General features: G+C 44.8%; 1 long non-coding RNA gene across 5 annotated transcripts in view; it reads left to right on the top strand.

The window, feature by feature from the left end:
- The window catches only part of LOC129405108 (uncharacterized), a 42984-nt gene extending 20187 nt beyond the window's left edge, over positions 1–22797 (top strand). For 3 of the 5 annotated variants that reach the window (XR_008630328.1, XR_008630326.1, XR_008630324.1), the window contains 2 exons: positions 19787–20052; positions 21476–22797. This is a non-coding gene — a long non-coding RNA (uncharacterized LOC129405108). Of the gene's footprint in view, positions 1–8220; positions 8278–19786; positions 20053–21475 lie in introns of all 5 variants that reach the window. The other 2 variants (XR_008630325.1, XR_008630327.1) reach the window with 2 other exon arrangements.
- Positions 22798–23167: the final 370 nt, after the last annotated feature.

The raw sequence follows: 23167 nt of genomic DNA, 5'->3' as shown, positions 1-23167 counted from the left end.
GATTACTACTGCCAAACCCAAAAACCAGAGAGAAATTTGGAGTCAGTGTGACAAGAATGGTGAATGGTGGACAGATAGAATTGTTTTATTTTTGTGTGTGTATGTGTTTAATTCTTTAAAAATTTATGTCATAAAATACAAGTAGCATTTTTTTAGATTTATAAAATATATAAGATGTATGGCAGTAGTTTGAAAGACATGAAGAAGAAGATAAAAGTGTATAACTGCAAGTTTTTTTTATGTTATACATGCAGTGGTATGATATTTCATTATATATTCTGAGTTAAAGTGAATATTATAAAATATAAAGTGATCACTAAAAAAAGGTTAGAGTATATATGTATGTTTATTATACATACGTTAGATACACTGGCATTAGGGAGAACATTTAATATTGGATTGCATATTCTTTTATTTATTCCTTAAATAAAAATAATCACAGTTATCATAGGTATTTTGTGAAGTAATATTAAACTACATATGAAAACAAACAGCAATAGCAAAAATCAAAATCACTACCCAGGGGCTGGAGCGATAGCACAGCGGGTAGGGCGTTTGCCTTGCACGCGGCCGACCCGGGTTCAAATCCCAGCATCCCATATGTTCCCCTGAGCACCGCCAGGAGTAATTCCTGAGTGTAGAACCAGGAGTAACCCCTGTGCATCGCCGGGTGTGACCCAAAAAGAAAAAAAAAAAAATCACTACCCAGTCTGAACAACCAGAAAGAAAATGTGAAAATCCACAATTACAGTTGGAGTATGAACATACTTCTCTTAGTATTCAATTAAAAAAAAACCCAGAAAATCAACAAATAACTTGAAAACTCAAATAATGACCTCAATCAACTGGACCCAATTGACACCACAGACCAGCAAACAACAATAGAATAGAATGCACATTCTTTGCAAGTTCACATGGAACATTAACCCAGGGAAACCATATGTTATGTTAGTTATAAGACAAGTCCTCACACATCTAAAAGTGTTGAAATCATAGACTGTAAGACATTAAGACTGTAAAATCATAATGAAATTAAATTAGAAATCAATTAAGAACTATTTGGGAAATCACCAAGTATTTGGAAATTAAACAACACACTTCTAGATAACATTAAATCAAAGAAGGAGTCATTAGGGAATTAAGAAAATATTTTGAACTGAATGAAAAGGAAAACACATAATCAAAGTTTATGACACACAATTCAAGCCATGTCTAAAAGAAAATATATAACACTAAATATTTAAAGAAGAGCGGCCTAAAATAGTCTAAGATTCTTCCTTAAAGTCAGCAATCAGGAACAAACTAAACCCAAGAAAGAGAAAAGATAAAAGTGGAAGTCAAGGCTGGAGTGATAGCACAGTGGGTAGGGCGTTTGCCTTGCACATGGCCGACCCGGGTTCGATTCCCAGCATCCTATATGGTCCCCTGAGCACCGCCAGGAGTAATTCCTAAGTGCATGAGCCAGGAGTAACCCCTGTGCATTGCCGGGTGTGACCCAAAAAGCAAAAAAAAAAAAGAAAGAAAAGAAAAAGAAAAAAGTGGAAGTCAGTAGAACTCAATGATATATGGGGCAAAAAGAATACATGAAACCAAAACCTGGTTGGAAACTTTCAACAAAACTTTTAAAATTGCTCACTAGGTCCATTAAGGGCAAGAAGAAAAGAAAAGGTAGGGGTGAGCAGATACAAATGATCGTATGCAGGCCTGAGAGATAGTACAGCAGAGGGGGCACTTGTCTCGTGCTCTGCTGACCCTGGTTTGGTCCCCAGCACTTCCAGGAATGATCCCTAAGCATAGCGCCAGCCCTGAGCACCGCTGGATGTGACCCCAAAGCTGAAAAGGAACAAATAAACAGATTATCAAATATCAGTAATGAAAGTAGGGCACTGTGGATGATACAGCTTCCAAAAGGATACTTTAAACAATTTTTCGTCAGTCAGTTCTACAGTTTAGGTGATTGGGAAAATTCCTTAGCGTGGACAAGTTACAAAATAAGACTGGGGAAGTGGAATACCTGAATATCCCCATATCTCATAAGAGAAGAAATGCTTGAATTAAAATTTTTCTACAAAACAATCTTTAAGCCCTGATGGGTTACTATTATATTTTAGAAACAGGGGGCTGGAGATGTAGTATAGGGGGTACGGTGTGCTTGCCGCGCACGCAGCTGGCCAGGGCTCGGTTCCCAGTGCCCCATATGGTCCCCCAGGGCCCCACCAGGAGTAATCAATGAGTGCAGAACCAGGAGTAAGACCCAGGCACCACTGGGTGTGGCCCCCAAACCAAAACAAATAAATATATTTTGTAAGTAAAACATAGCAATAGCTCAGAAGACTTGAGAAAATAGGACAATGAAATACTTCCCCAGCTCATTCATGGACCAGCATTACCTTGATATGAAACTCTGACAGTGGTATTACAAGAGAAAAAAGAAAAGCAATAACTAGAGGACAGTATGTCTCTATGAATATAGACGTAGAAATCCTTAGCAAAATACTAGCAAATTGAACCCAATATCTCTTAAGCTATATATTGTGGCATAGCTAATTGATAATTATTCAGGAATCTAAGAGAATCCAGAGGAAGACCACTGAAGATCAGTGTGTATCGATGGGAATTAAAAAATAAGAGTAGAAAGGGTGCATCGTTGCCTTCATCAGTCTTGATTTCCATTCCTACGGCAGCTGACTACCGAGCACTGACAACGTCCCTGGAAGCATATTCAAAGTTGTAAGTGAGTTCTGTTGTTCCATCTTTAGCAGGATGCTACAGAGCAGAAACCATTCTAGTCATCATCCACTCCCTTCCTTTGTGGTTGCTGCATTGTCTGGAAGTCACATCCTTGGTTGTGGTGCTCACCAGGGATTGTATACTTGATTGTGGTGCTTGTGCGTTTGGTTGCAGTACACTGGCGAACTGCACCTGAGATCACACTCAACCAGTGTGTCAGAGCTTCGGTTTGAACTTAAAGCCTCACGCTTGCAAGACAGGCACTCTGCCTCCGAGCCACATCCCCGTACCCTCTGGGAACATTTTAAAAATGAATACACAAGGCTGGAGCTTTCCGAAATCTCTCAGTGGCTTTAAAGCTGTTGAGATTTGGGGCTCGGCTGTGTGCTCTGATCTTGCACTCTTAATCATCGATTCACCACTGTACACATTTTCCTTCCCTCCTTCCCTCCCTCCTCCCCCCTCCCCCTCCCCTTTTTCATCCCTCCCTCCCTCCCTCCCTCCCTCCCTCCCTCCCCCCTCCCTCCCTCCCTCCCTCCCTCCCTCCCTCCCTCCCTCCCTCCCTCCCTCCCTTCCTTCCTTCCTTCCTTCCTTCCTTCCTTCCTTCCTTCCTTCCTTCCTTCCTTCCTTCCTTCCTTCCTTCCTTCCTCTTTCTCCTTCACTCTCTTTTTCTATTTTTGCACCACATTCAGCTGTGCTTATGTATTCCTCCTATCTCTGCACTCAGGAATCACTCCTACTGGTCTTGGGAGACCTAGGGGGGTGCTGGAGACCTTGGCCATGTGCAAGGCAAGTGCCCTGACAACTATATTATCTCTCCAGCTCCCAGAACTACTCATTTTCTATGCCTTTGCCTGGCAAGTTTTCTTTCATCAATCCTCAACATTTATCCATTTTCAGTGCCTAATTAAGAACTGCCATCTGAGTCAAATGTTAATTCAAATGCAAAATACTTCTAAAAATAAAAGTATATTTATTAAGTTACAAAAGCATAGAATACTAGGGTGGAAAGATAAGCTCCATTATCCTCTCTTAAATTTGTATCTGCCTACAAATATAGTTGTCTCTAAGAAGTAGGAAAAAGTACTTTATGTGTGTAAAAGACAAAATGTCTTTTTATGGAGTGAGTTGTGAGGTAGCTGGGCCACACCCAGATGTGCTCAGGGCTTTCTCCTAGCTGTTCTGGAAGATGGGGAAGGGTAGACACCCTGGAGGGCCAGGGATTAAACCTGGGTTGGCTGCATGCAAGGCAAGCACTGTATTCCCGGTATTGTCCCTCTGATCCTATAGGAAGTTTATTCCTTTAAAAAAAATTTTTTTTTATTAGAGAATCACTGTGATGTACAGTTACAGACTTAACGAACTTTTGTGTTTGCATTTCAGTCATACAGTGATCATTTACCCATCCCTCCACCAGTGCCCATTCACCTCCACCAATGATCCCAGTATCCCCCATCCCCCACCACCCCACCCTGCCTCTGCTTTGTTCTCTCTCCTTTTGGGTGTTGTAGTTTGCAGTAGAGGTATTGAGTGGTCTTCATGTTTGGTCTGTAGTCTACTTTTAGTTGTTGGAAGATGTGAACTGGAGGTTTATTCCTTTTAAAAGTTAAATGAGAGGCTGGAGCGATAGCACAGCGGGTATGGTGTTTGCCTTGCACGCGAGCGACCCGGGTTCTAATCCCAGCATCCCATATGGTCCCCTGAGCACCGCCAGGGGTAATTCCTGAGTGAAGAGCCAGGAGTAACCCCTGTGCATCGCCGGGTGTGACCCAAAAACCAAAATAAATAAATAAATAAATAAATAAAAGTTAAATGAGATCGGCCACCATCCACATCACATGGCTGCTTCTCCTGGAAGGGAGCATAAAATGAGGCCCCCGTAGCCATGCCATCGGACTCCACGCCAGGCTGTTTTCACTCGGGGCACCCCAGAGCGGCGGGGGGGGGGTGAGAGCCCTCCCCACCCCAAGGGACCCAGTCCCGGCAGCCGGCCTCCACTACGCAACTACCACCACATTTCAGAGGCCGCACTTCACATGCTCGGCCAAGCCTCACATATGAGTGAACATATTCCTGGCCCACACAACACATCCTAAGACACTTCCTACTCATTCTCCATAATTACCACACCATATTTGATGGGTTCCAGACAGTAGGCAACAAATCACAGAGGGAAATATATACATATGCATATATACATATTTTCAGGTATATATACCAAAGCTCACATCACCCAAACTTTAACAACATGTTAGCGATATCCTATAGGATGTCTTAATGGCTCCTGCCAAAATAGAACAATCTTCACACTGTTTCCTATATGAACACTTCTTTGTAAGCATGTTCAGCAGTTCTTCATAACAGACAATACAAAATATATTCTTTCGGTTTGTTTTGGGATAGGGATTGGGGCTTGGGATAGAAACATCCCAAACTTGGTGATGGGAGGGTGTAATGGTGGTAGGATTGGTGTTTGAATATTAAATGTAAGCAAATATTGTGAACTAACTTATAAAATTTTAAAAAAATTTAAAAAGGTAAAATAAATGCTAAAGCAATAGGAACTATTCTTGGCCCCTGAATAAACAAAATCTTATTTATTTTGATGCGTTCTGTTATTTTATCAGCAGAGGTTAGGGCGTTTGCCTTGTATGCATTAGACCCAGGTTCGATTCCTCCATCCCTCTCGGAGAGCTCGGCAAGCTACCGAGAGTATCCTGCCTGCACTGCAGAGCCTGGCAGGCTACCTGTTGCGTATTCGATATGCCAAAAACAGCAACAAGTCTCACAGTGGAGATGTTACTGGTGTCCACACAAGCAAATCGATGAACAATGAGATGACAGTGCTACAGTGCTACAGTCTAGTTAATTTTTAAAAATATTTTCAGGGGGGGCTGGAGCTATAGCACAGCGGGTAGGGCATTTGCCTTGCACATGGCCAACCCAGGTTTGATTACCAGCATCCCATATGGTCCCCTGAGCACCACCAGGAGTAATTCCTGAGTGCAGAGCCAGGAGTAACCCCTGTGCATCGCCAGGTGTGACCCAAAAAGCAAAAAAAAAAAAATCTTTTTTTCAGGGGGCTAGAGCAATAGCACAGTGGGTAGGGCATTTCCATTGCACAAGACCGATCTGGAGTCGATTCCCAGCATCCCATATGATCCCCTGAGCACTGCTAGGAGTAATTCCTGAGTGCATGAGCCAGAAGTAATCCCTGTGTATCACCAGGTGTGACTCCAAAAGCAAAAATAAAAATAATAATTAAAAAATAAAAATAAAATGGGAATTGAAGGAACTTTCTTCAACATAGTCAAAGTCATTTCCCACAAGCCCATAGAAAACATACTTACTGAGGAAGGACTAAAAGCGTCCCACTTAAGATCAGGCACAAGACAAGATTGACCACTTTCACCAGTTCTATTCAGTATAGTACTAGAAGTACTTGCCATAGCAATTAGGCAAGAAAAAGACATTCAGCTATTAAAGGGAGAACTCAAGCTCTCACTATTTGCAGATGACATCATGATAGAAAACCCTAAAGACTCTACAAAAAATGTTCCTAGAAACAATAAGCAACCTTGGCCTATTCTCCCTGTTTAATAGATCAGAAAACCGAGGCTTGGATGGAGGATCTGACCTGAGTTACTGCATTTCACCACAGAATCATTGCAGAGCCTGGCAAGCTACCCATGGCATATTCAACCTGCCAAAAACAGTAATAGTAAGTCTCAAAATGGAGACATTACTGGTGCCCACTCGAGCAAATCAGATGTGGGGAGAAAGGAACTCTCTTTCATTTTTGTTTGGAATGCCAACTGGTCCAACCTTTTTGGAAAGCAGTATGGGCATTCCTTATAAAACTAGAAATTGAGCTTCCATATGACCCCGCAGTACCACTTCTGGGAATATATCTCAGGGTGCAAAAAAACACAGTAGAAATGACATCTGCACCTGTATGCTCATTGCAGCATCGTTCACAACAGCCAGAATCTGGAAACAATCCGAGTGTGTGAGAACAGATGACGGGTTAAAGAAACTTTGGTACATCTACACAATGGAATACTATGCAGCTGTTAGGAGAGATGAAGTCCATGAAATTTGCTTATAAGTGGGTGGTCATAGAGAGTATCATGCCAAGTGAAATCAGTCAGAAAGAGAGGGACAGACATAGAAAGTCTGCACTCATTTGTTGAATGTAAAATATCATAACATGACACTGACACCCAAGGACAGTAGACACAAGGGCTAGGAATATTGCTCCATAGTTGGAAGCCTGCCCTCGTGAGCTGGGTGAGAAGGCAGCTGGAATAGAGAAGGGATCACTAAGTCAGTGATGGTTGGAGGTATCATTCAGGATGGGAGATGTGTGCTGAAAGTAGATAAAGGATCAAACATGAAAGCCTCTCAGTATCTATATTGCAAACCATAATGCTCCAAAATAGAGAGTATGGGGTAAATTGTCTGCCGTAGAGGCAGGGGGAGGGTTGGGAAAGGAGGGGGTCACTGAGAATATTGGTAATGCATTCTGGTGGAGGGATGGGTGTTCAGTCACTGAAAGCAAACATGAAAGCTTTGTAACTGTATCTCACGGTGATTCAGTAAAAGAAAAAGTATTCTCTGAGCTTTATCCTGAGGACAACGCATAGCTAATACAGAGGGAAAAGTGTCATATTATGAATCAGGGAACTCAGATTAAGACTGAGTAAAAAGGCTTTATTAATAAAAATATATATTGATGCCATAAATATAGGTCAAGATGGTCAAGTTCCCTAATCGTCAGTTGTGCCAGCCTTGAGGTTACATCTTTCATCTGTCAGATTGGCAGAGATTCATAAGTCTGATGCTCAGCTCAGCTGTCATGGGGGTGAGGAGTCCTCTTGTCTCTTCTGTAAAAGTATGAAATGCACCGCTTTTTGACAGTAGTTCTTGATATTTCAGATGTATCGATCCATGTCATTCCAATCCTAAGAAAGAAACCAACCATTAGCTAAAGAAACCTGGGATTAGAAAATTGGAACTAGTCTATTTTTCCCTCAGAAAACACATTTATACTATTTACTCGGGTTCTCTGCAGTCCCAAAGAATGAAATTGATCTGCACTGATAATATAATCAGTGAAAAAGACAAGTTGCAGACCAATATATGAAACACAGTACACCTTCTGTAGTTTCTCACACAATCCACAAAAATGCACATCCAAAATGCTTTATCTGTATTTGGAAAACATGGATTTTAATGAAACTCATAATGGCAATTAACTCAATTAACTCAGGGGAGTAGGATTGGTTGGAAGGAGGGAGGGATATTTTTCTGCTTTCTTTTTTGGTTTGGGGGCCACACTGAGCTGTACCTAGGGCTTTCTTCTGACTCTGTGCTTAGGGGTCACTCTTTGCAGGACTCCTGGGATCATATCAATGCCAGGGATGGAACCTAGGTGAGTCATGTGCAAGGCAAGTACACTACTGACCATATTATTGCTCTGGCCCACAGGATATTTAAAAAAAAAAACTGCACAGATCTACATTAAAATATGAAGTAATGCAACAGGTAAGATGCTTGCCTTGCATGCACCTGACCTGGGCTCATTCCCTGGCACTGTATGTGGTCCCCTGAACATCACCACTAGTGAACCTTGAACACAGGAGTAAGGCTCGAGCATACTGAAAATAAATGAAATTAAGAAATAAATATGAAATGGGGGAGGAGGCAAATGGTAGGATTGATCTCTTCTCCCTGATGAAAGCAGGTCACTGGTTTCCTAATCCCCAGTTGGGTTGGGGATTGGGTATCAAACTATTGACCATGACACTGCAGGTTCTCCTTGAATCGTAGACCTGCCTCATTCTTCAGTGTCTTCAGAATCCTCGGACCCTTTGACTGTGCCCTGCCTGGTGCTCACTAGGAGGCAGATTTTCTGTAATTCTCCATGACTTCCAATACTATTAGCTTCGTTCAGGTTGCTCGTTTGTGAGCAAGGATCGCTCCAGCAGCCTCTGCGTGTCCTGTCTTCCAGACTCAATGTCAGAAGCCCCTTATCCACACATGCATGTGGCCCCAGTCTTGGAAGATCCTAACTCTTCTCTTTTTTGGGTCACTTCTGGCGGTGCTCAGGAGACCCAATGAGGTGCTGGGGATTGAACCAGGGTGGGTTGCATGCAAGGCAATTGCCTTAATCCTGTGTTATCTCTTCAACCCCAATCCTTCCTCTTAAATGCTCCCTGGCCCCAGGCATACCTCCTGGACCCTGTCCTCACTTCATTTTACCATCCTGTGTCCTCTCAGTGACAAAACCCTTCATGTCTTTGCGGAGTCTCGTGCTGGCCATGAAGCGCCTCAGCGTGAGGCTATTAGATGGTCAGATCGCCCACACGCCCGTGCTGGGAGTACTCCTCCCCCACTGCATCTCGGTTATGTGAAAGAGATGGGACTTGTATAGAGAGTCAGAATTGAGAGTTAGAACTGTGAAGTCACAGCCCTTTCAAAATGAAAAACACTTAGGAATGATCTACTGGAGTCGTTTTTAATCAAGAATCAATGAACTAGTGCAAGTTTCTTCAAGGCAAAATGAAAAAAATATGAGCAATAGAGCAGATTGGGGGGGGTGGGGAATAACAATAAAAACCAACTTTAGTGCATTTGGTCCAAAGGATGCCTTCTTATTCAGAGAAACGTGTCCCTCACATTGAGGAGGTTTCAATGAATTATGTGCTGGGTAGATTATTATTACTATTTTTTTGGTTTATATGGCCTGTTACATTAAAAAAAAAAAGAAAGAAAGAAAGAAACCCCAGTTCTTATGTCTTTCCCTCAGAATGAAGACCGAGAGATTATTTCTTGCCCACAGCCAAATGAAAATTTCCCCTTATTGAAAAATAAATTTTTCAGCCTGGTAACCTTTTAGTATATAGTATATAGTGCAATTTTACAACCCAGACTGGTATGTAGTGTCATTGTACAAATAAAATATGATATACGTTTTGATATGATATATCATAAAAATATTATATATGTTTGGTGTAATTGGTTTTCTGTTTAGCATTTAAAACTCAGAAACAAAACAATCAGTTGAAATATTTGTTGTGCTACAAACAGAAACAGCTTGCCCTGGGAAGCGTCTATAAGCATATGGGATTGCTGTCTGTTAGCATTTAGTGAGGTTTTAAGAAATTTCATATATGTAATATTTCTTATTGACTTTGATATGGAAATAAAGACCATCTTCTCTCCATTCGTATGCATTTTCTAAGTTGGAAGGCATTACAAACATCTTAAGAGAATTTGAAGTGACTTTGAATTTGGCTATTGCTTTAATTCTGATATTTAAACATCTGAAGACTGTCCAAATATCACTTCTAAGAGTTGAGCTTAAGAAAATAAGGAGAGAGGCGCCCTCAGAGATGGCTCAGCATCTTAGAGTACCTGAGTTGCTGGAGTGTGGTCATGAGTTCAAGTCCCCAGAGTCCTACATGTGCTGAGTACTATCATAGCTGCTCCACTGTTTGTGATCTCTGTTGCCCCAAGGGTTTTCTGGCCACACCATAGTCAGGTGTGTGTGAACACCACCCAAAGGTGTGTGACCTCTGGCTGCAGTAACAACACTGGCAACAAAGGGAAAGGGAGAGAAGGGAGGGAATAAAAATTTTTCACGGGCTGGAGAGATGGTATCATGGGTAAGTGTTTGCCTTAAAAGTCACTGACCTGTGTTTGATCCCCAGCATTACATAGGGTCCCCCAAACCCCACCAGAAATAAACCCTGAGCACGGAACCAGGAGTAAGCCCTGAGCACTGCCAGGAGTGGCCCCCAAAGCAAAGCAAAAAAGCCTTTTTATGAAAGAAAACACCTTATCTCCCTCTTCTTCTGGAAGCCTGACAGTCACACTCACGAACTGCCTGCGGCATCATATAAGCTCATTAATGGCTGTGATCCACAGACTCAAAAATAAATCTTGGAAGAGAGCCACAAACTGCAGAGATCCCTTCGGACCCCAAAGTCATCATCCAGTTAAAAATTTAACTCCAGCTGTATCACTCTATTTAAAATTTTTGAATTCCTGGAGTGCAGTTCTCTCATACTCTATGCCACTGATGTGCCCAGAGTAGCAGACCACATTCGATGGGGTGTAAAGTAGAAGGCAACTGATCTCAGCCCCCCCTCCAAAAAAATATTTACACACAAGCCCAAGCTGTAACAATATGTTAGCAATCTCTTATACAGGGGCTTAATGGCTCAGGGTCACTGTCACTGTCATCCCATTGCTCATCGATTTGCTCAAGCGGACACCAGTAACGTCTCCATTGTGAGACTTGTTTGCTACTGTTTTTTGGCATGATGAATGCTTCACACACTTTCCTCTAAGAAAACTTTTGGATCATTTTTAGCAGATTAGTCATAACAAACACTATAAAACAAATTATTTAGGGGCAGGCTTTAGGGATGGTAGGAAATTTTGAAATAATGGTGGTGGGAAGGTATAATGGTGGTGGGATTGGTGTTGTAATATTGAATGCAATAAATTATTGTGAAGAACTTTATAAAAATAAAATTTAAAAAAATTTAAAAATTATAAAGAACATTATAAAATAAAATTTAAAAAATAGGAAGGAAGAAAGAAGAAAAAGGAAGGAAAGAAAGAAAGAAAGAAAGAAAGAAAGAAAGAAAGAAAGAAAGAAAGAAAGAAAGAAAGAAAGAAAGAAAGAGAAAGAGAGAAAGAAAACAGGGTTGGAGGGCTGGAGTGATTGCACAGCAGGTAGGGTATTTGCCTTGCATGAGGCTGACCCAGGTTCGATCCCAGGCATCCCATATGGTCCCTCAGCACCGCCAGGAGCAATTCTTGAGCCCAGAGCCAGGAATAAATCCTGAGCATCACCAGATATGACCACCAAAAAAAAAAGCAAAAAACAGATGAAGAAGAAGAGAAAGAAGAGGAGGAGGAGGAGGAGGAGGAGGAGGAGGAGGAGGAGGAGGCAGGTTGAAAAGATAGCCGAATGGGCAGAGTACATGTAAAGCAGGCTTTGCATGAGGGAGACCTGGGTTTGATCCCAGACACTGCAGCATCACCAAGAGCAGCTGCCTGGATCCTCAGAGCCAAGAACGTGGCAGAAAGGAGTCTGAATTTGGAATCTGCAGAACAGGTTATTTGAGGAGGGGGCATATCTAACAGTGCTCAGGACACCAGGCAGTGCCAGGGGTCAAGCCTGGAGCTCCCACATGCAAGCCCTGCACGGTCAGTTCTTTGGCTCATCTCCCTAATCCTGAACTGGGTTCTTGTTACGGTCTGATCCTCTGCTTATGAGCAGAGGCCCCTGGCCAGTTGCGTTCGCCTCTGGGCTTCTGTTTCTCTTCTAAATATCAGGTGGAGAATTACAAGTTGTGCCCACTGCATCTTGTAAGTGAAGTAAGTGAGCTGGGGCATGTCCACAGGTTTTGCAGATATTACGGTTATTCGCATAGCTATGTGTGCAAAGCCTGGATGAGTTAGGAACCATTAAGGCATTATCACTGTGTTAGAAACCCAGATTCAAATCCTGGCTTTCAGGCTGGCAACTGCTTCCCCGTCGTTCCTCAGCTCTATCACTCCTCTGTGGGGAAAGGAGAGTCTTAAAAATGGATCCCGTGGGCCAGAGTGATAGCACATCGGGTAGGGCATTCGCCTTGCATGCAGCTGACTTGAGTTCAATCCCCAGCATCCCATATGGTCTCCTGAGCACTGCCAGGAGCTATTCCCGAGTGCAGAGCCAGGAGTAATCCCTGAGCATCGCCAGGTGTGACCCCTACCACCTCCCCAGAAAATAATCATCGAGAACCACAGTGCAAAGTTGTGTCCGAGCCTCTTGTCCAACGTCTGGTCTCATTGGAGGGTTTCCCAAGGAAGTGCTTTAGTAGTGTCTGGAAGATCTACAGGGCCCTTAGTGCAGGCATGTCCATGCACAGTGCAGAGGTCCCCACGAGTTGGGTAGTGGGCAATGTTTCCACCTGTCTCTGGGTGAGGGCGCTGGCAGGATAGGGCCAGGAGGGGCAGAGCAGGGGCGATGGCCCAGGCCTTGGAGGTTGGACCCCATACCGAGGAAAGCAGTGCCAGCTGGGCAGGTCAGGGGGCAGACGATAAGGCCCGAATCCTGTTTGACCCACACGCCAAGGCGTGACTTGGCATTCTTGCCACCGTCTGGCTAAACCTCATTCACTGCTTTCACAATGTAAGAAAGTCGATTTGGTAACACAGGTGTCCCTCTAAGACTGGCCTGACTGTTTACTTCTGCTTCAGTCCCCGAGCAGATGAGCAAATACTTCAGGCACTATAACGAGCAGAAACTTGAGACAGAGCTTATCTTGTAATGCTGGGCTTTGCATCAGAGGCGGGGTGTGGTGTTACATTAGAAGCAGTTCAATAATTACGTGTTTACAGATTGAGCAAACAGTGAATGGTGCTGTGAGGGAGCCCAGGATTTAAATTCTGGGTGTCTAGTGGGCTAATCAGGTTCTGTACCTGATTGTATCACAGTCACAATATATTCTGTGTGTGCTTGCGCGCGTGCGTGTGTGTGCGCGCGCGCGTGTGCGTGCGTGCGCGTGCATGCACGCACATGTGCACGCGCACTCACAGCCTACTTATGGAGCACCTTGTATTTAATCATAGTTATTTACAAAATACCCCAGGGAAGTTTGGAGATGGTAAGTAAATCAATTAAAGCTAATTCAGTCAAGTCCAGGTCATTGACCTACCTAAGGGGCCCCCTGCTACTTGTGATCTATTAAATGCAGTAGTTTCTGTGTATGAGGTGCCCTAACAACTTAATGAAGTGACAAATTTAATGTTAAAAGCATTAGGGTCTCCTGTGTTGTCTTCTTTAGAGAAGAAATATGCTAATTAGAGGGCTACACATAGTCTTTCCTCTCCTAGTCCATTATTTCTCTCTCCTGGAGAGAAGTCGGGACTGTGCTTATTTCTTTGTTCTTTACAGGAATTGTCAACTGCGGTCATACGCTGTGTGTTTATAGGCATCAGGAATAATGACCCTCGGCTCACTCCCCGCCCTACCATTAGTTTCCTTGGTTTATTACCCTGCGATAATTTCTTTCTCTTCTGATTTTGCATTTTCAGGGAAAATGTATAGTCCAAGAGTTATCTGACTTGGGGCCTTTAAAGCCTATTTGAAATATGGGAATCCTTGATATTTCAGCTTGATGGCAAATGGAAAGGCGAACTTTGAAATGCTGAATTATCTTTTTCTGGATTCTAGAATCATCTCTTCCCTCCCTCCCTCCCTCCCTCCCTCCCTCCCTCCCTCCCTCCCTCCCTCCTTCCTTCCTTCCTTCCTTCCTTCCTTCCTTCCTTCCTTCCTTCCTTCCTTCCTTCCTTCCTTCCTTCCTTCCTTCCTCCTTCCCTCCCTCCCTCCCTTTTTCCTTCCTTCCTTCCTTCCTTCCTTCCTTCCTTCCTTCCTTCCTTCCTTCCTTCCTTCCTTCCTTCCTTCCTTCCTTCCTTCCTTCCTTCCTTCCTTCTTCCTTCCCTCCCTTTTACCCTCCCTTCCCCCTCCCTCCACCCCCTCCTCTCTTTCCTTCCTTCCCCATACCTTGCTGTGCACAGGGCTTACTCATGACTCTGTGCCCAGAGATCACTCCTGGGGGACCATATATGGTGCTGGCGATCAAACCTGGGTCGGCCACTTGCTAGGCAAGTGCCCTACCCACTTATCTCTCTCCCTGGTCCCTCTTATCTTGTTTTCATTGCCCCACATGTCACATCACACATGTCTTGGACTGTGCAGCATCACCAGACATCTCTGGGGAGACTGGGCAGGCGTCGAGGCCCATCTACGCTGGATTGTTCTATGCCTCTGTGCCCTGTCTGATAGATTCCTTCTGAGTCTCCCCCTCACCCCACTGGCCATGCATGGGTTCCGCACTTAAGTTTCCTCTCCAGAGTTCATGTTAAGGCCTTTGGTTTCCCTCAACGTTCTCCCTTGCAAGAACTCTGAGTCGCCTTCTCGGTGGATGTGGCTCCTGTCCACTCAGAACCCAAACAGGTGAAGGCCTTGGTGGGGTCTATCACCCATCCCTGCTGAGGCTCAGCTTCTCTCTTTATAATTGCCAGTGTCAGGCAACATGGCCTCTACTGTCCTTTTCTGCTCAGATGTTCTATGAATCAAAGAGAACCAAAAGACAAATACACTGAGAAGGCTGCCATGGTAGGAATCAGCTGGGCAAACAAGGCCTCTCGCACCAGCCAGCAGCCCTGAGCACTTACAATGGACTTGAATAATGGTTGCGTCCAGCTCTGCCAGTATCTTGCTTGAGTTTCTCTGAGTCAATGACTTCTCTCTGAGTACGCTCATCTTTACAATGGAAGCACAGTTGACTCATGGATTTGCATCACCTGAGTCCATATGGAAGTGGATTTGTCTTCAGACCTCCTTATAGTCAGTCTGTCATATTCCCTGGTTCTGCATTCATAGATTCAACTAAATGTGGCTGTAGCTAGTTGAATCTGAGGATGTGGAACCCCCAACCATGTGAAGTCCGAAGAAGAGGACCCAGGGTACCAAGCGACTATAGTTGCTTTGGGGGGAGGTAGATGTTAAAGGAAGATGTTTGACCATGCAGTGCCTTGTTCCTGGGCCCTTTGCACAACAATGTCACAGTTGTTTGTTGGAAATGGCAAAGCTTCCTTATATCTGAAGTAAGAAGTGTTTGAGGTTGAGGAGCTGGACAGATAATGCAAGGGTTAAGGTACATGCCTTGCATGTGGAAGACCCTGGTTCAGTCCCTCGCACCAGATGGCCTTCTGGTATGGCCTGGCACCAGCAGAGTGCTCCAGGTAACCCCCATCACCCAGGGTCTGAACAGCATCATATCCTCCGGTTCTTGCACAGAACCAACTGCTGGCACTCCCAGGAAGAACCTCTGTGACTCCTGAGTGCTGCTTATGGGGGCCCCTCAAATAAAAGGGTTGGATAGGACTTTGAAGATAGAGTAACTCCTCTTAGACATGATCGTGAGGATGTGATAAGGAACTGAAGTGAAGGGCACTGATGAACACTTATTTCTGCACCAGTTCCAGGCACCAGCATTTTCTTCCTTCCTTTCTTCCATATGGGGTTCCAGGGATTGAACCAGAGCTGATCTTATGCAAGGCAAAAGCCTTATTCACTGTGCTGTCTCTCCGCCTCTGCATGCAGGTATTTTCAATGAAGAAATCTCAGTATCTGGTGTCTTGTGTCCCATTCAGCATCTTATCTATCTTATCTTCAGAGTCATTCTTTGTCACCAAAGACAAGTTGTAGTATTGACCTAGTGTTACTCCTGATACTACCATGGATTAGGATGTGTCTTCTCTCAGATCCACTCAGGATTAAGAGTTCTTTCTCCAACACCCAAATCTGGAGACTGGCTTTACTTTGGTATGTATCTGCCATTTTCACTCTTTCTGCAAACATCTGGAGTCTTGGCAATTACCGCTTATGTTACATCTTTTTTAGCCCACTCTTGTGGTCTCAGGCAACTTTTGACGTTCTTTCAGAATTGCACGTGTTTGGTCATATGTGCATTTGAGAAGAGCAAGTCAACAATTTTGCAGAAGGTGTCTTGGTCTGGGAAAGTTTTAAATGACCTCCTAAATTCAGGAAGTCACTGTCACTGTCACTGTCATCCCGTCGCTCATCGATTTGTTTGAGCGGGCACCAGTAACGTCTCTCATTGAGAGACGTTATTGTTACTGTTTTTGGCATATCCAATACGCACGGGTAGCTTGCCAGGCTCTGCCGTGTGGGCAGGATACTCTCCGTAGCTTGCCGGGCTCTCTGAGAGGGGTGGAGGAATCAAACTCGGGTCGGCCGCATGAAAGGCGAACGCCCAACTGCTGTGCTATCGCTCCAGCCCAAATTCAGGAAAAGAAAGAAAAAAATGCATATGTTTAGTGACTGCCTAAGATGAAAATAAGGGACCCCAGAAACACAGGGAGAGGTCCCCAACACCCCCTCGCCTATGCAGTTTGCAAACCCTAAGCCATCGCCCTGCCCCCAGACACACCACGGAATGGTTAAATCTCTGGCAAGGCGGCCTCAGCTCTTTGTGACATAATCCAGGGGCTGGTGACATGGGCTGGAGGGTCTCTGGGAAGTGGCCCTGGAGTCTCTACACCAGAAAGGGCTTTTGTACTGTTGTTGTTGTTTTCTTTTTCTCTCCATTTTTCCTTTTTCTAAGGCAGAGTTGCAGGGTCAGAGTGTAAAGTTTCCAGGGGGAAAGCAAACACTGACACCAGCACCCAAATGGGTAAAGAAAAAAGTGTCAGGAGGCGATTTTTAAAAGAAGGAAAAGTGCTTGTTTCCCAGATTTCAAATGCACAGAGAATCACTCCTTTGTGCTCAGCCGGGCCTCCGGGCCAGCAGGCCGCAGACCACACCCCCAGGGGCAGATTTTGGCTGCATTTTCCTTTTCTCCTTTCTCCTCTTCCTCTTCCTCCCCTCCCTCCACTTCCTTCTTCTCTGTTTCTCTGTCCATCTGCCCTCACCCCACACACACATATGCATATTTATTTATTTTTTATTTTATTCTTTTTTTAATTGAATCACCGTGAGATACAGTTACAGGCTTTCGTGTTTGAGTTTCAGTCATACAATGATCAAACACCCATCCCTCCACCAGTGCACATTCCCCACCACCAAGTCACCAGTATACCCCCCACCTTTCCTTCTACACACACATCTTTAAAAGGTGCAACGCAGGGCCAGAAAGATAGTACAGAGGTTAAGGCACTGGATTTGCATGCCGGCAGGCAGCCCTGGTTTCATCCCCTGCACCACATATGGTCCCCTGAGCTCCGCCAGGAGTGATCCCTGAGCACCAACCCTGGAGTAAGGCCTGAACACTGCCTGGTGTGGCCTAGCAACTAAAAGAAAAAAATAAAGAAAAGAAAAGAAATGATAACTTTGTTTAAAATAAATAAAACTGAAAGCATAAGTTTTATTATATCATCAGTATTTGGAACTCATCTTTTTGTTGTTGTTGTTACAAAGTTGTTCATGATTGAGTTTCAGTCATACAATGCTCCAACACCCATCCCTTCACCAGTGTACTTTCCCACCACCAGTGTTTCCAGTTTCCCTCCCCCCACCCCCACCCTTCCCCACACCTGCCCCTACAGCAGGCATTTACCTCTCTCTCTCTCTCTCTCTCTCTCTCTCTCTCTCTCTCTCTCTCGCCCTCCCTCCCTCCCTCTCAGGCCCCTCCCTCCCTCCCTCTCTCTCTCTCTCTCCCACCCTCTCTCTCTCTTTCTCTCTCCCTCTTTCCCTCTCTCTCCCTCTTTCCCTCTCTCTCTCTCTCCCCCTCTTTCCCTCTCTCTCCCTCTTTCCCTCTCTCTCTCTCTCCCCCTCTTTCCCTCTCTCTCTCTCTCCCTCTCTCTCTCTCTTTCTCTCTCTCCCCCTCTTTCCCTCTCTCTCTCTCTCTCTCTCTCTTCCCTTCACCTCTCTCAATTTGGAGCATCTTAAGGAGATGTTGATGACCAGAAAATCTAGATTGGAAAAGAGAGTGAACTTCATTTGCATCTGATTTGAGAATACTTCTCTCATCCAAAGGAGAGGGAATAAATGAATAGAATTTGTTGAGCCCCAGTAAGTCCAGGGGTGCACTTAAGCTTTCTGAGGTCCTCTAAAATTCAAAGTTCATCTTTCACCAGATTTTTTTTTTTTGGGGGGGGGTCACTCCAGTGATGCTCAGGGGTTACTCCTGGCTTTGCACTCAGGTATTACTCCCGGCATTCACCAGATTCTTATAGAATGGAGCTTGGGTGCTGGACAATGGAGGTGGTTTCCTAGAAGTGTCTCTTCTCACTTGGGACGCTCTCAGCAACCTGTGAGCCTACCTGAAAAACTCAGGAGACGAAACTGCGGCCCAGGCCGTCCAGACACCCATGCGGAATGTCCCTTTGCGGGGCAACAAGCGGTTAAATAAAAGTGGCAGTTTCAAATGATGGGCTCCTACTCTGCTGCCAAAAGGAAATGCATTTTTATGTAACCACATGATTGCTGGACTCCCAGTGACTCTGTGAGGCCAGGCTGTGAGTTCCACCCCAGCACTGCCCCACGTGTGCTGAATGCATGCTCTAGCTCAGCCGGCGTCCACGACACCAACCCCTGGGGTGTGACATGTGGGCATCACTGGCAGGCGCTGAGTCAAGGGAGCTGTGTCCCCCGAGTGTACTCAAGCTCCACCACTAAAGTGGGCAGCCCTGTGTCACCCCAAGCCTCGTGTGCACGTACCTCCAGTCATTATAACAGTAATGGGAGAGGAACCGTCTTTTAAAGGGCTGGAGTGATAGCACAGCGGGTAGGGTGTTTGCCTTGCACGTGGCTGACCCGGGTTCGATTCCTCTGTCCCTCTTGGAGAGCCCAGCAAGCTACCAAGAGTATCCTGTCCGCACAGCAGAGCCTGGCAAGCTACCCGTGGAGTATTCGATATGCCAAAAACAGTAACAACAAGTCTCACAATGGAAATGTTACTGGTGCCTGCTGGAGCAAATTGATGAACAAGGGGATGACAGTGCTACAGTGCTATTGTTGAATGAATAGGGCAATGTTTAGGGCATACCGGTTTAAAACAACAAAATTAGCATCATGTAGCCTGGATATGTGTGTGTGTGTGTGTGTGTGTGTGTGTGTGTGTGTGTCTTTTTTAAGGATGAAGGATGTGCAGGAAGTGCAGGAGGGAGCTCCATTGTGCTCCTTTGAAGGGCGAGAGGTCGGAGGATGCTTTAAAGCTATGAGCTTCAGGGTTCTCTGCTTTCTGCTGGGTTTGTGTTTGCTGATTTACTCGGGGCTGGGGTGGAGAGAGCTGCCTTTCCCCTGCAGAAAGCCACTGAGGGTTTGGAGGAAGGTCTTGCCTTCTCCTAATACCTCACATGACTTCCTGACCTGCAGAGCCCTCCAGGGGTTCAGAGAGCCGGGGGCTTCCAGTGCCGTCCTTGTATCACTTGTATCACTGCACTTGTCATCCCATTGTTCATGGATTTGCTCAAGCAAATTGCCAGTAATGTCTCCATTCGTCCCTATTGCGTGCTACTGAAGCCCTATGGTGTCTGCTCACTCCTGGAACACAAAGAGCCTCAAACCGTTGGTTCAGGGTCTTGACGAAGAAGTCTGACCATCTCATAGGTGGGCGGCCAGCATTCTTTTGACATCCCGTGGAATCCAGTCCAGTTGGTAACAGCTCTAGTCCAGCGGTCGTCTCCAAGTCGCATTACGTGTCTGGTCCGTCTGATTTTCGACAACAGTGCCAGTGCAGTCCTAGATGAAGAAATGCTGAAAGGATGATACCATCCGTACAGTACATGGTAAGAATTTACACTGAGCCATTCAATTCCATGAGAAGCCACGCCCCTCTCTCCCGGAGCCGCATCACTGTGAGGTCCCCAAAAGCCTGCAGGTTAGGGCTGGAGAGAGTACAGGCATCAAGGCACATGTCTTGCAGGGATCCAACCCCAATTCCATCCCTGGCACCACCATACTGTCCCTGAGTGTGGCTGGGTATGCCCCTCTAGGCCCTGGGCACCAGAGGTGGCCTAGTGATGTCCCTGGCACCCACGTACCCAGTTGGCTGAGAATCGCCAGGTGTGACTCCCGAAGTCCCCCAGGAGCCTTGGGGACCCCTGGCCCCAATTTATGAAGAAACAACCCAGGGCCCGCGTGATTGTGCAGCGGGTAAGGGACTTGCCTAGCACAGGGCCAACCCGGACGGGATTCCTGGCACTTCCCACAGTCCCCTGAGTCCCGCCCAAAGTGACCCAGGAGAGCAGATAAGTCCCGAGCACAGCCAGGCCCAAGTTCTGGTGCCTCGGTTCTCCCCAGGCTTGGCCAGGGAGCCCCGGGTGTCTCCTGCAGAGCGGGCTGTTTCCATGAGCAGCTGTGCTAGAACATCACATGGAGACAATTGTATGTTTCCAACCACCGCCCCGCCTGCCTGCAGGGCATTTAAGGTCAGTCAAGCTTCCAGTCCACGCCCTGGGCCAGCCCAGCCCCACCCAGCCTCCCCCCATGCCTCAGGCCAGGCAGGAACTGAGGCCAAAAGTATCCGACATTCATGGACCTGTGAAATTAAAAAAAAAAAAAAAAAATCCCAGCCTGTGTGATTTTTAAAGAAGGCACTATTCATCCAAAGAAAACGTTGCCCAAAGGTATAAAATATTAAAATGTACCCCTCTTTCACTTTAGAGAAGGGGACTGGGTTTACTTTTTACAAATCTTCACTCTTGCATTTGGGTGAAATTCTTGCATAAACACCTAGAGATGTGAATAACTTTAGCCAGTTATGAGCACACGTTGGAAACATTTTAAGAAAGGTTAGTCCCTCTAGTCTCCTTCCTAATACTATTTTGAGAGTTTATGGATGCTCTAAAGTGTTCTCATGATGACACCCCCTCCACACACACACACACACTCCCCCACCGTCATTTGAATAAATACAACATTAATTAAACAAGTACAGTCCAAAGCAACCCCCTCGCTAATGTGCATTTTACTGGCAGAAAGGACAAACAGTACCATCATACTTGAAGGTAGGGTTTCAAGGGTAGTAAAACAAAGTTGACATCAGCCCCGGGGGGGGGGGGGTGGGGGGGGGGAGTGTTTATAAGTTAGCCATACATGTGTCCATTCCCGAGCCCCCCCCCCCACCACACACACACCAGGAGTTGAGAGCCACTTCATCAGACTAATAGAAAGGAAAATATCCCTCGGTTTTTCTTTTGTTCTTTCCAGATCCTGTGCAAGTGAATACCAAGCCAGCAGGTTCACGAGAAAACTATTGGGCTTTTTCTGGAACATATTACGCTGCGTGGATTTCTCCTGGCATGTTGCCAACTCGCCTTCTTACACTTCTGTGGTGGGCGTTGCTCAAACGTCGTCATTTAGCCAAGAAAAGAGCATTTGCTTAAAGGATAGAAAATGTTTAAAAAATTTTGTTTGTTTAAAAGCAGGTTAAGTCGAAATATGATCTGAGGTAGGGCAAGAAAAGCACTATTTCTGCAGTTTTTCTGATGAGACCTTTAAGACTTTTTTTTTTTTTTTTTGCTTTTTTTTGGGTCACACCTGGCGATGCACAGGGGTTACTCCTGGCTCTGCACTCAGGAATCACCCCTGGCCATGCTCAGGGGACCATATGGGATGCTGGGATTCGAACCCGGGTCGGCCGCGTGCAAGGCAAACGCCCTACCCGCTGTGCTATCGCTCCAGCCCCTTTAAGACTTTATTGAAGCAGTTTTTCTGATTAGACTTTTTTGTTTTGTTTTAAAGAGATTCAGTTTTCTCTCAAATAATTATACATGAATAGTGTCTTCTAGAAAATATCTTTCAGTGGCTATTTTTCTTTGATCTGATTGGCTGTTTTTCAAAACTGAGTTTGACTTAGAGATTTCTCACATATTTGTGTATATCAAGCTAAGAAAAGCTGGAGGTTCGGACAACAGCCTAAAATAGAATTTCTTTTTTTCACTTTCAGTTCCAGAACTATGCCATAAAAATGAAGAAGGAAGGCATGAACATGTATTTAAATTAGAGCAGATAATACTTTTAAAGTATTGCAAATTTGATTATAAATTTAAAGCTCAAATGTTGATACAAAAGATATAATGCATAAATATCTCCCTGTCATTTTTCTAATAGTAAAATTGGATCCCAAATCCCTTCTCTTTAACAAGGTTTTCATATTTTGTGTGATACCCAGTAAGGATATGGACTCACTTCAAGTCTAGAAAGAACAAATGCCAAGCTTCTGTATCGTCATCTGTATAGTAAGAATAATAATACCTATTAAAGAGAGGTGGGGATTAAAGATGTCTCCAAAGAGACTCAGCAATGCTTAGCATGTTTCAAAGATTGAAAAAAAATTAATTGTCTTCCTTAATCCATTGCACAATAGATGTCAGCCTGGAGGTTAAAATAGGCAAAACTGATTTAAAGTGGGATTGTGTTGTTTAGTGATAGGCTATTTTTCTGGGTGCTTCAATCTATTCTTGGACTTTAAATACACCACTTTCTATAACATGCTTTAAATAAAATGAATCTGCTTTTGTTTTGAGGAAGCTATAGCTGATTATAATGGAGCACTAAATGATATGCAAAAGTATTTTTGTATCTAAAGAATGGATTCTGTCATGAAAATGTGTACTTGGGGAACTGTGACTATGTAGTTACCTTCTACGCACTGTTTAAAGTAACTCATAAGGAAAAACGTGGCAATTCTTTTATACCTAAATCGGATGAAATCTGCCGCCTCCTGTACTTCACTGTTTTCGAGCTCTGCCTGTGATCTTACACGTGGCTCCCTTTAATTACGCTTTGCTTTGCTCTTGGCGCGTTCCCTCACTGACCCTCCCTTCTGTCACCTGCACCTTGTGGTTCCTGGGATTCGGTTCAGAGAGGCTTGTACTTCAGGCCCACTCTGGGGCTGTG

This window comes from Sorex araneus, chromosome 5 (assembly GCF_027595985.1).
Source record: "Sorex araneus isolate mSorAra2 chromosome 5, mSorAra2.pri, whole genome shotgun sequence".
Classification (NCBI taxonomy): Eukaryota; Metazoa; Chordata; class Mammalia; order Eulipotyphla; family Soricidae; genus Sorex; species Sorex araneus.
Note: the sequence above shows the minus strand (reverse complement) of the source record. Positions and strands in the feature narration are given on the sequence as shown.